The 12,287-nt window shown below is 46.3% G+C and overlaps 1 protein-coding gene across 3 annotated transcripts in view; it reads right to left on the bottom strand.

The window, feature by feature from the left end:
• Positions 1-10,296, bottom strand: part of LOC146822081 (fucolectin-like) — a 120,719-nt gene extending 110,423 nt beyond the window's left edge. The window contains exon 1 of one of the 3 annotated variants that reach the window (XM_085613181.1): positions 10,149-10,296. The gene's annotated coding sequence lies outside the window, so the exon portion shown is untranslated. Of the gene's footprint in view, positions 1-3,274; positions 3,365-9,545; positions 10,109-10,148 lie in introns of those variants that run through there. The other 2 variants (XM_085613182.1, XM_085613180.1) reach the window with 2 other exon arrangements.
• Positions 10,297-12,287: the final 1,991 nt, after the last annotated feature.

Below are 12,287 nucleotides of genomic sequence, written 5' to 3'. Positions count from 1 at the left end.
CACATCCACCCTAAAAGTAGTTCCCTTCAGTGCCCGGGACTCCTATGGCAATGTATACTTTTGGAGAACCAAAAATATGTTTGCTTTTAGACAATTTTTCAAAAATATTGGTGAGTGGCCAGCAGCTCCCACAGCGATAATTTTTTAAGAAAACTATGACAAAACAAAAAAAACATTGACAAAGCCAAAAAGGATTTCCATTTTCCTCCAATGCCAGACCATAGGCTTTTCCAAAGCTAGTCTTTTTTTAAAATGAGGCATGCTGCACAGTGCATGCAAACTTCAGGGAGTAAAGAATACTTTTGGAAGGCCAGAAGGAGGAGATTTTGACAGTCAATTAGGGAGATCACCAGAGTTTTCAATACTATGTCGAGATCTTTTTTGCCATGAATGTTTTAATGTGACTTCATTGTCTGAGTTGATATCCTGCACTCCTCGCCTTAAGTCAAGTTAGAGAGTTTCTATGGTAAAGTTATGTATTGGTAACAGTGGTGGGTGTAAGAGAAAACATTGGATCTGGTGTGATCCAAAACCTTTTTATTTTAATAGAAATGTGTAAACCTTCAAATACTTATGTACAGGGTTTCTTCAGGTAGCCCTCTTCATCCATTCTTCAGTTGTACTGCCAATCATGTTTCTTCTGCCCACCATAGGACATAGCAAGAGTCGGTGATTGAGACCACTTCTGCTATTGGTTCCCTCATGGTTGAGTAAATGTAAATGTAGTGCATTTATATAGCACTCCACACCCCCCCAAAAGGGTCTCTCAGGCACTGTGCACATACCGCTGTGGAACCCTTCCTGGCCTTTCCCTGTGAAGTGCCCACTCCTGGGCACCCCCAAGGTGAAGCCAGGCATCCTAGCGCTGTTGGGGCCATTGTGGAGATTAAGCAAGCTATTGCCCAGAGTTGCAGAGTGAGACCCATGATTAGAATAGGCACCGAGGTGAGAATTATCGGGTCTGGGGAAATTGAGCCCAAGACCCGCCGAGGCGGGAATTGAAACCTGGTCCAGGCCAGACCTCGGCATCAGGGTCTGCCGCTCTAACCATTGAGCCACACTTCTCCACAAGTGAAAGCATTCTGCACAAGAACAGTGTCGACCCTCCACACACACACAGAAAGTAGTCGTGTTAAGTTGCACGGACTGGTGAGTAAATGGGTCACTTTGGAAAAAAAAAAAAAGTATAATATTATATATTTTTCCGTTTTTTGTGTGTTTTATAAATAATGATGTGATGCCATGGCACCCGCAAACACTGCTACCAGGTCCTTACTGGTGCTTGCAGTAAGCCACATACCTGAAATGAATTGTAACCATGACCCATATTTGAATAGGCTTTGAAACTACTCAAAGATGGCTGCAAAACCATGCACAGGGAAACATTGGACTGGCTTTGGGGGAGCAGACAGTGTTTCAGTGGACTATTGCATGGTCCCCCTGATGTCTTCCAATGCCCTAAACATTCCTACTTTAAATGCAGCATCTACCCTTCTAAAGGACACTGCTCCTTTAAAGAAATGTTAGCAGACCTCCATCCGCGTCATTTTATTATTACTACAGCAGGCCCTTTTGTGAGGTTCTGTAAATGTACATTTTATGATGCAACTAGTCCATTAGTGACTTTGCAAAATGCAGCCCTGTTTGCAAATCAAAATACAAGGTGATGAACGTAAGGCTTGAGTTAAACTCAGCACTTTACGACAGGTTGACCCACATTCCAGTCCATTGTTTTTCGCCCACTGTGCCACTCTAGACAGAAAGACTTGATATACGTAAATCACTCTTGGTTATACCCATTGCACATAGGGAGTCTACAGCACACAAAACAAGGTGATGGAAGGAAGGCACATTAGTCGATGTGCAATTGGCACCTACTTCTTTGCAACCATGATGTTACACAGCAGGCCCTGGAGAGGGAATAGGGTGTGACAAAGACCAACACACCCCTGTATTTTCAGAGGTGTTAGAGATAGTTTTTACACGTGAAGAGCAAAATGCGTGCACATGCAAATGCACATTTCCACAATACTACCTCCTGCAGATTATTCACACTGCAAACAATCTGCAGTAGAAATCTCTGGATATCTACCGTCAGGGAGTCCTGAGGGGTATCAAGTGGATCTAGATGCTGCCCTGGTTTACAGTTATATTGTGTTGACCCTGGGATACCGGTTACAAAAAATACATTTACCCACAATCAGCTGACCAAATCCTAGCCCCAGATGGATCAAAAAAGTCCAAGCAAGGCTCCCACCTAGATGATGCGATCCCAAACCAGAAAGGTGTCCTGCCTGCAGGCAAGAAAACATTTTCCATTACTCCCAGTGATAGGCTGGTGGTAATTGTGTGGCAAACTGGGAAATCAGGGGAATCATATTACAGAAGGTGCCCTGGGGCATAGTTGGTATCCGTGCTGGTTTTTACTGAAGGGATTGCAGACACCACCTTCTGTGTCATGGATCCCAGGCAGGTGTCTCCTTTGTGGCATGGGGCACGGCCCCCTTAAAAATGAGGGAAGGCCTCTGCCCATGAGTGGTATTACAGATGCAGGCACAAGAGCAATAGTCCATCTGGTGTCTCACTAATTTTGTGCCACAAATGAAGTGGTGCCCAGTCAATGCATCCCATTGAGGATGCCTCTTAGCAGGACCTTATGGGCTCCCAGGGATCTTCCCAGTCACCCTTGCGGTGGGTCCAGTGACGCGTTGCACTCACTTGTAGAGGGTCCCTGCCTCATCCTCAACGTGCTCCCACTCCCTCTGTATCAAAAGACAGAATGGCAGCCTCAAGCCTCCTTCAATGCTGCGCTTGACGCAACAGAGGCGGAATTGCCCCATCTCTGGGGACAGCACATTTGTTATGTACTTTGGCCACTGCTCCTACCTGCACTGGGTGTAGACAATTGTAGATGCATATGGCCCAGACATGCATAGTGTGCCCTTTTCCATAATACATCCCAGATTTTATTTTGCCATTTTACCACCCTAACTGTAAATGCAGCCCCAGAATCAATACTCACACGGAATCAGTTCCCTGGGTCCATGGGCACTGGGCTTCTTCTGAATACACACTGCCACTTCTCATTCTGAGTTACTCTCTTTCCATGAGGGACACCAATTGAGCTTTTGTACTAGAGATTTCTGCTTCATACAGCTCTACGAACCCCACACATGTACTGATGTTTGCAGGTTATCTTATAAAACTATGTAATGTTGATCAGCTTTTATCCCTAACTAAACTCCAGAAACTAATAAGCAGAGTGAGTCCTTACCTGTTTTGATGGGGAAGACGAATCTTCAGCAGATGTCTGTGGTTTCTATTCTGCCTTAAACCTTAACACATGAAGCACACTCCTTTATATACTCCTTGTTGTCCTATGCAGAGCCATACTCTATTTGCATTGACATTGCACCATCTGTTGTCTGTTAACACAGGTAAATCATTAATAAGTACTTACTTTGGAAATCATTTAACTAGAAGAACTTTATTTAGCATAACTCATTTCCATACAGTATTTTTTACGGCCTGTCAATCAGTCATTGATGAATTAAATACCTAATCAATGTTCCTATAAGCAAACAGTCCCAAGAGTAACAGCTGTTTGCTGCGGACCAGGTAGAAATATAGCTGACAGGGAAATTAAAGCTCAGCAAATATAAAGATGGAGTCAGAGTGAGAGGTCCATAAAAAGGGAAAAAAAGGTTATCAGACAAACGATTACATGAGATGACAAGAAACAAAATGAACCAATAGAAAAAGCATAGGATTAGCACAATCCAGGTGTAAACTATGACGCAAGATTAGCTGAATTATGTAGCAAGTACAATGGTAATTATCATCATGGTATTTTATTAAAAACTAGGGACCTAATTCAAAAAGTCATTTAAGACCATGAGGAATAGTTCTGCTGTAGCACTAGTTCACATACTTAGAGAGCAACCATTTTGCTGCCAGACCCTCCCCCGTGCCACACCCTTTTTTGGCTATTTGGGGTAGTTTGCACTTAAACCCCCATAACATTTTGTCCATGTAAGATATTGACGTTAAATTGACATCCTTTTTTTCCAACATCCTGAGAATTCTAAAGCTACCCTGGGTTTGTGGATTCCCCTAGAGGGGACCAAACATTAGCCAAAATACAGCAAGATTTTGCTTTTGGGGGGAAATGGGAAAAAAGTGCTGCAGAAGAAAGTGTCTGTTTTTTCCCTGCAAATGGTATCAACAAAGCGTTTTCGGTGCTAAAATCACCATCTTACCAGCTTTCAAGAACAGGAAGACGTTTGTCAGAAAACAAACATTTTCTACACAGTTTTGGCATTTTATTGGGACTTTGCCCATTTTTCCTATTTTTGGTGCTTTAACCTCCTTCCAGTTAGTGGTAGAAATGGGTGTGAAACCAATAATGGATCCTGGAAAGCTAAACATTTCTGTAAAGTAGATAAAGTTTTGAATTCAGCACGGGGTCATTTGTGTAGATACTTCAAGGTTTTCCTATAGAAAGCAACAGCTAAAATTATTAAATTATAAAATATTGAAATTGAGTCGAAAGAAACAGCCACATGTGCCTTCATTTTCTCCTGTAACTCATTCTAATTATGGCAAATTATTGATAGCAATATACCATCAGATCCGTTTGACCCTTATGGTTGTTGGGATATTTCAGGCTTCTAGATTCACCGAGAACCTGAGGTGCCCAGAGCCAATAACGGAGCTGCACCTTGCAATGGTTTTTGAATCTGTATCAGGAATACAGCAATTCATTTGGTAAAATATAAAGAGTGAAAAATAGGTATCAAGGAAACCCGTGTATTTACAAAATGGGAACAAGATATGGAGTTTAGAAGCAGTGGTTATTTGCACATCTCTGAATTTGTGGGTACACATACTAGCATGTGAATTAGAGGACATTTTTGAAAATGTCTTCTCTTTTATGCACTGTCTTACATTTGGAAGGCAGAAACACATAAAAAGACGACTGATAATAATACTTGTTCTACTACTCTGTGTTCCCCTATATCTCCTAATAAAAACTGTACCTCACATGTGGGTAGGCCTAGTGCCTGTGACAGGAAATGGGTCAAAACACAACGTCACATCACATTTTTCCACGGAAAACTGACCCTTTTTTTGCAATGTGCTTCACTGTGGATTTTGAGCCCTCGCTGAGCCGGCACCTGGAGAAACCTAGCAAATCTGTCCATTTTTTAAAACTAGCCCCACAGGGAATTCCAGGATGGTATTAAAATGTGTGGCTCCCACCAATTTATGTTACCCAGAATCCCTTGCAAATCTCAACATTTGTAAAAAAATGAAATTAAAATAAAACACGTTCCTCATATTTCTGTGATGGAAAGATCTGGAATCTGCAGGGAACCACAAACTTGCACCCATCCAGCAGTCTCCCGATAAAAATGGTACCTCACTTGTGTGGGTAGACCTTGTGCCCGCGACAGGACTCCCAACAGGACTCCCCTGTATGTGTAGTTTTCAGAAATGTCTGGGTTTTGGTAGGTTTCCGTAAAGGTCCACGAGCCCAGGAACCTAAAACGCAGCTGACCCCCTTGCAAAAAACAGGTTGTTTTGTGATAGATAGGGGAAACCTGTGTTTTTGGTCGCAGGCTCGGCGGCCTTCTGGAAAAACCAACCAAACTCAGAGATTTCTGAAAAGTAGACACCTGGGGGAGTGCAGGGATATGTGGCTTGCATGGATCCCCCAATGATTTCTTCCCTAGAATCCACTGCAAACCTCAAATTTAACTAAAAAGTCACATTTTCCTCACATTTCTGTGTGGGAAGGTTATGAGATCACCGTGCCAGCACAGATTTCCCTCCATTCAGTGTTCCCCTCAGTCTCCAAATAAAATTTATACCTCACTTGTGTGGGTGCCCAAAGCAGAGTTAGCCTAAAAACTGCTCTTTTGGACCCACGTTGGTTCCCCCTCAGTTTTTCACTTTATACGTTTTTAGGTTATCTGCTTTGGGCACCCACACAAGGAAGGTATCACTTTTATCAGGAGACCGAGGGGAATGCTAGGTAGTTGGAAATTTGTGCTGGTGCAGTGATCTCACAACTTTTCCACACATAAATGTTAGGAAAGTGTGACTTAGCTAAATTTGAGGTTTGCAGGGGATTCTGGGTGATAAAACACTGGCAGGTCCACGCAAACCACACCGCAAGCCAAGCGCCATCTATGCACACTGCCAGCCAAATACCATCCTTTCACACCACCGGCACACCACCAGCCAAGCAATGGTCCATGCATACCGCCAGCCAAGCGCCACCCAAACACACAATCAGCCAAGCTCCATCCATGCACCCCACCAGCCAAACATCATCCACGCACACCACCAACCAAGCGCCATCCATGCACACTGCCAGCCAAGCGCCATCCATGAAGATCCCTAACCAAGCAACAGTCCACACTCACTGCCAGCTAAGCACAGGTCCACACATAACACCAACAAAATGCAGGTTCACACACAGCCAGCCAAACGCCAGTACACACAGACCATCTCCGAACTCCAGCTCACAGTAGCTTTCGCTAGTATCTAGTGTTTTTTTGCCCCATTGGATGAGCCTAAAAATATCGCTGCTCTGCCCCCAAGGGGGGAAGAAACGGACAAAATGTGTGCACAAAAAAAGGGAAGTGACCCTTGCCAAAGGAGCAGCTCCCTGACATGCCCATAAACATATCTCTGGTTCCTAGCAGGCTTTCCACATCCCTGGGGGGGGGGGGCAGATTGGGGACTTTTGGGGGCAGGAGGACTATGGCTATTTTGGGGGGCATTGGCATGCCCATTCTGGGCATTCCCCTCCACTAACATACAAACAAAAAGTCCCTGGTCCTTAGTGTGCTTTCTGCCCTCCCAGGGGTGCAGATAGGGGCTACTGCCCCCATATGCAACCAGGGGAGGCAGAAAGATTTTGACCATTTTGATTTTGAGGTGGGGTGGGGGCATTCACATGCCCATTCTGTACAGCCCCCATCCCTACTCTGGCTAAAAAACTACTACCTGGCTTCCTAGTGGGCTTTCTGCCCCCCCTGGGGGGCAGATCATAAGCCTTTGCCTCTCTATGCCCCTGGAGGGGTAGAAAGACTTTTTGAGTGGGGTGGGGGCATTGGCAAGCCCATTCTTGGCAGCCTCTACCCCTACTCTAGCTAAAAGAAAATACTCCCTGGTGCTTAGTGGGCTTTCTGCCCCCCCCCCCCGTGGGGGCAGATCAGGAGCATTTGCCCCCATATGTCCCCCAGGGGCGGCAGAAAGACTGATTTCCCAAAAACATTGGTGGGGAACAAAAGCCCTTACCCAGGGGGTTGCTCCTCCCCTTTGTTTAGTGGCAGATCCCTGCTTGGAGATTGCCCTCCTGCTGCATTTTCCAAGTAGGGATCCACTAGGGCAAGGTACTATTGTAAAGGGAAGAGTATCTCCTTTTCAATGATACCTCTCCTTTGTTTTTCAGTGCTTGGGGGGCTTAGATAGCCCTTACGAGCACCGAAGCAGTGAAACTGAAATGGGCCGATCGACTCATTTCAGTTTCACTTTCAATGTTATGAGTCAGCACAGCTATCGTCATTACATGGAGAAAAAAAACATCAGAAGGCTGAGGAAGTTGTTCCCCAGCTCCCAAGGCTCAGAAATAAAAAAGGAAATCCCTCTGCTGCTTACAGCAGAGGGATTTGTGGGTGGTGTGCAGAGGAAGCAGGTGCAGAGGCACAGCCTTTCTGGATTTACCTGCAGCCGTTCTTCCAACCTGTCAAGGGCCTTGGAACATGGCTCCAGCACCTCGCGCCACCTGTCTCAACTCTCTCCCTCTTGCATTCTCTCTTTCTCTCTCTCTCTCACTCTCTCTCTCTCTCTCTCTCTCTTTATCTCTCTCTCTGACTTTTGTGCAACTTTACTGACACTTTGTGCTTTTTCTCTTGCTCTTTTTGGGTTTTTCTCACCCTTTCTACAACTATTTTTGTGCCTTTTCTCTTGTTCTTTGTGCCTTTTCACTCACCCTTTTTGTGACATTTTTTAAACTTTTATTGCTCTTTGTGCCTTTACTCTTACTCTATTCTTTTCGCCTGCTCTCTCTGTGAGTTTGTGCCAGTTCTCTCGCTCTTTGTGCCTTTTCTCTCACTCTTTCTTCCTTTCCTCACTTTGTGCCATTTCTCTCTCTCCTTTTCTGACCTTTGCCAAACCCTGTCGCTCTTTTAGTGGCCTCTGTGCCCTGTCTCTCCATTTTTCCTGCTTGTCTCCTTACCTCGCCCCTTTCCTGCCTTCTCTTCACCCCTTCTCTCCTCACCCCACTCCTACCTGTCCTCCAGCCTCTCCCTTTCCCTGCTGTCAAGCTCATCAACCGCCCCGCCCACCACCTCCTGCACTCCTTCCCTACTCCCAAGACCTATATAATGGTGGCTGCAGTGCAGGCCAGCCATTATGCAAGTGTATAGGTCCAGCTCCCCAACCCCAGGACTCTCCTGGGATCAGTCCTCTGACTGTTTAAAGTCCTGTGGACCCAGCTCCAGTGCCTCAAGCCACCTGTCTCTCTCGCTTTCACAATTTTTGTCCCACTTCTCTTGCTTTGTGCCTTTTCTCTCACTCTTTTAGCCTTTTCTCTCACTCTTTTCGTGAACTTTTTGTGCTTTTTCTCTCACTCTTTGTGCCTTTTCTTTAAATCTTTCTGTAACTTTTGTGCTACTTCTCTCGCTATTTTTGCCTCTTCCCTCATGCTTTCAGTGACTTTTGTGAAACTTCCAGCTTGTGCTTTTTTCTCTCACTGTATCCTTTTCTTCAACTCTCTCTGTGACTTTTGTACCCTGTCTCTCGCTCTTTCTGCCTTTCCCTTGGTTCTTTGTACCTTTTTGCTAATTCTTTTTGCCTTTTCTCACTATTTGTTCCATTATTCATGCTAATTTTCTGACCTGTGCCATCTCTCATCTTTCTCTGACCTTTGTGCTGTGTCTCTCTGTCTTCTCTGTGTGCACTCTTCTGGCACCCCTTTCCCACCCTTTGACACCCACCTCCCTCCTCCATCCCCGCTCCATAACTGTCCCTCAAACCTCTAGCCTTCCCTGTTGTGGCACTGCACCTCAGCCTGCGCATCGCTTACTGAACTCCTTTCCCCTACAGGAGTTACTTAATGGCAGATGTAGCACAGATGTGCACAGCCTGCATACCGCTGGCATGCTGAAGGTGTGCCAATGGCAAGCTCCTATGCACCTGGCTGCACCTGGCTGCGCTCAGCTGCAGAAACCATGGAACTCCCCGACTTCCCTCTAACCCCTCACTCTCTTTTGCTCCTTCAGCCCTGGAGTTTGCACCACCCTCTGCTGATGGGCCACACCACACAATACGCAGGGAGCTTTCATCATCATCAATAATCTTTATTTTGGAATCAAAAAAAATTCTATAAAAAGTCATGCTATATATCATACAAACATAAAATTCAGATAAAGTTAAAAACAATAATAAAATCCATACAGGATGTCACAAAAACAATCAACGAGTTAAGCAATCAACACCACCTGTTAGTGATCAGAAATAGCTAGATTCACCTATTGATCCCTGAATGAGTCCCATGCACAGCTTCGGATCTAGTCCTGGTTTACCGTGAGACCCGCTGTGAGAGCGGAAGAGCAGCAGCAACCAGCAGCGGCGGCAGAGCGGAACCCGAGAATCGCAGGGGTCTGAGAACCGTGAATCGAGAACTGAACCGCGTTGGAGCCGCGGGAGGCTGCTGGATCCTGGAAGCTCCGGCGAGCCCCGGTGAGCCCCAGTGAGCCCTACTGGGAGTGGAAACAGCAGCTGCAGAGCGGCAGCAGAACCACGGGGGTTCTAAGAACTAGGAACCAGGAAGAAGCGCCAGGAACCTCCGGTGTGCCGCACGGGGGAAGCCAGGACACCGCGACATGGGTGCCGTGATCAGAACCGGCGGCGAGAGGCAGTGACCGGTGAGGTTGAGCGGGCGTAGCAGGGGCAGTGGGAGGTAGCCAAGCCGAGGCAAGCCGAGCCCGAGCAGGTAGAGCTGGTTGCGCGGGGCAGTGTGGCGGCATCATCTCATCCCGCCTCCGCTCCCGCACCTCAAACACCTCAAGCAGAGTCCAAACAGGCTGAACGCTCCTGCTCCTGCCCCCTCCCTCGCTCCCCCAGTTCCTCACCTTCCCAAATATCAGTCAACCGCATTTCACTGGTGATTAGCTGCTGGAGGAGCTGAATGAGAGCTGACTGATGCCCACGCTGAGACTGGTTCGGAAAGCAGAGCAGTGTAGAGCAAAGACCGCTGGAGCATTGATCTGTAGTTAGACTGCCAAAAACAGCCAAAACCAGCCAGAACAGCCTGAACAGCTTTCAACTGCGACAAAACAGGCACCCTTCCCCTTCTGGTTGCCCTACTTGGAAGTTCTTGGTAAGAAGTGCCTACAGAGCTTCCAGCCCTGGTTAAGCTCTGGTCAAAAAGGGCCACACTGGTCCACAGCCCAAGCGAGTGCCCGCCATATCATGCTCAGCCACCGCTGGCTAGTTTATCCACCTGTTGGATCACCTGCAATCCCCCGCCCAACTTAATGAAACCAGTCAACACGCCGTATAGCAGGGAAGCCATTGAGAGTGGCTTTGGAAGAGGGACCACACAGAGCTGGAAACTGATCTACAAATTAAAGTACAAATTTCCTTACAAACTAGAGGACAGGGTAGCGAAAGGCAAATACAACCCCAATCATAACCATCCTCATACACAGCAAGAGAAGCAAATGAGCAAGAATAAGTCAAACAAGAACATGAGCAAATTCACCAAACTTACCAGCTCAGGCAATAGAACAAAACCGGCAACAAGGAGGCAAGCACGGCTGGCGTCCACCCCACTGCCGCATTCATCAAATTCAAGCCCCATAATTGACACCAAGTCAATCTGCAAATATTTCATACCAATAGCGCTTCAACAGGACACACTGGGAAAAAATGAGTTATACAGCAACGCATTAATACACACAACGTTACAAGCCAAAAGGCGCATAAGTCAGAGTCAGAGCCAGGAAATGACCCAGGAAACGACTGAGGAGACGAGAAGCCAGGGCAGTGGGAGACCTACAGACGCGACACTATATCCCACCAGGAACATCCACACAGACTCAAACCCACTCTGGGAGAAGGTGAAAGAAGGGCCAGGGCACGGAGACATGGGAGTGTTTGAAACCTCAATCTCACCCGCGTACCCAGCATTCCAGGAGGAGACGCAAGCCGCATCAGGCCAGACTCAGCGCGAGGAAAACACCCAAGACACACAAGGGCAAGTAGACCCAGAAGTCCTTGAACTTTCATCAGCATTAGAGTACTCGGGAACCCAGGGAAAGAGGCTCGAAGTATCAGGCCTGGGAACCTTGGATATCCTAGAAATATCTTCCACTCAGGAGCCAATAAATAAAGGTAAATATTACCATCATACGCACGGGGAGCTTATGACGGACTCACAGGCAGAAAGCGGAAACAACCCGCATGTCCTGTCTCCATCCCCTTCCCACTCACGGAGCCTATCAGCAATTATATTTTTTACCTTCAATCAAAGCCTACTCCAGATGGAAGAAGAATGGAGAGAAAATAGCCTCTCGAGAGAACAGAATCTCCTCCCCTCCACAGTCAAAACTAAGTGCACACCCCAGATGGAATGTCACAACCAAAATTCTCTATTGTCTTCAATCAACTCCACTTTAACAACGGCTATCAACGAGCTCACCTGGCAAACGCAAAAATTGGAAATAAAAATGGATACCATGCAGGCAATTGCGATGGCCATGATTAACATTGAAGCTAAAATCGACATGCTAACTGGAAAATTAGATCTGCTGAGGACACTACCATTCACCAGGTGTTCATGTTTACCGATAGTGGAGAAGCTTAGCTCGCTTCCAGAGGTTTTAACATCTATTATTACAGAACTTAAGAAAAGACTTCGGACCACCATAGCCCAGTCCCAACAAAGAACCCCCGAAAGAACATTGAAGGATGTAAATGGAATTAATGACCCAGTGAGTGCAGCAAGCACCCCTAATGCGCCACCACAAACAGCAATGAGTAATACGAACCTCTGTACAGGCAACATATGCCCAGTAGAAAAGACCACCAAGCAGAATAAAATTCAAGTCGGCATACGCACCCGGTGCAAGGACAATCCTCCTTCATCTTCACAACTGGCAGCAGTGATGCATCAAAGCACATCCCTACATTCCGAACAACCCCGCTACTACATTATCAATTACTTACCCAATTAAAACAAAATAACAGTTCAAATTAGAAATTATATC

This window comes from Triturus cristatus, chromosome 6 (assembly GCF_964204655.1).
Source record: "Triturus cristatus chromosome 6, aTriCri1.1, whole genome shotgun sequence".
NCBI lineage: Eukaryota > Metazoa > Chordata > Amphibia > Caudata > Salamandridae > Triturus > Triturus cristatus.
The sequence above is the reverse complement of the archived record's forward strand: the minus strand, read 5'-3'. Positions and strand labels throughout refer to the sequence as shown.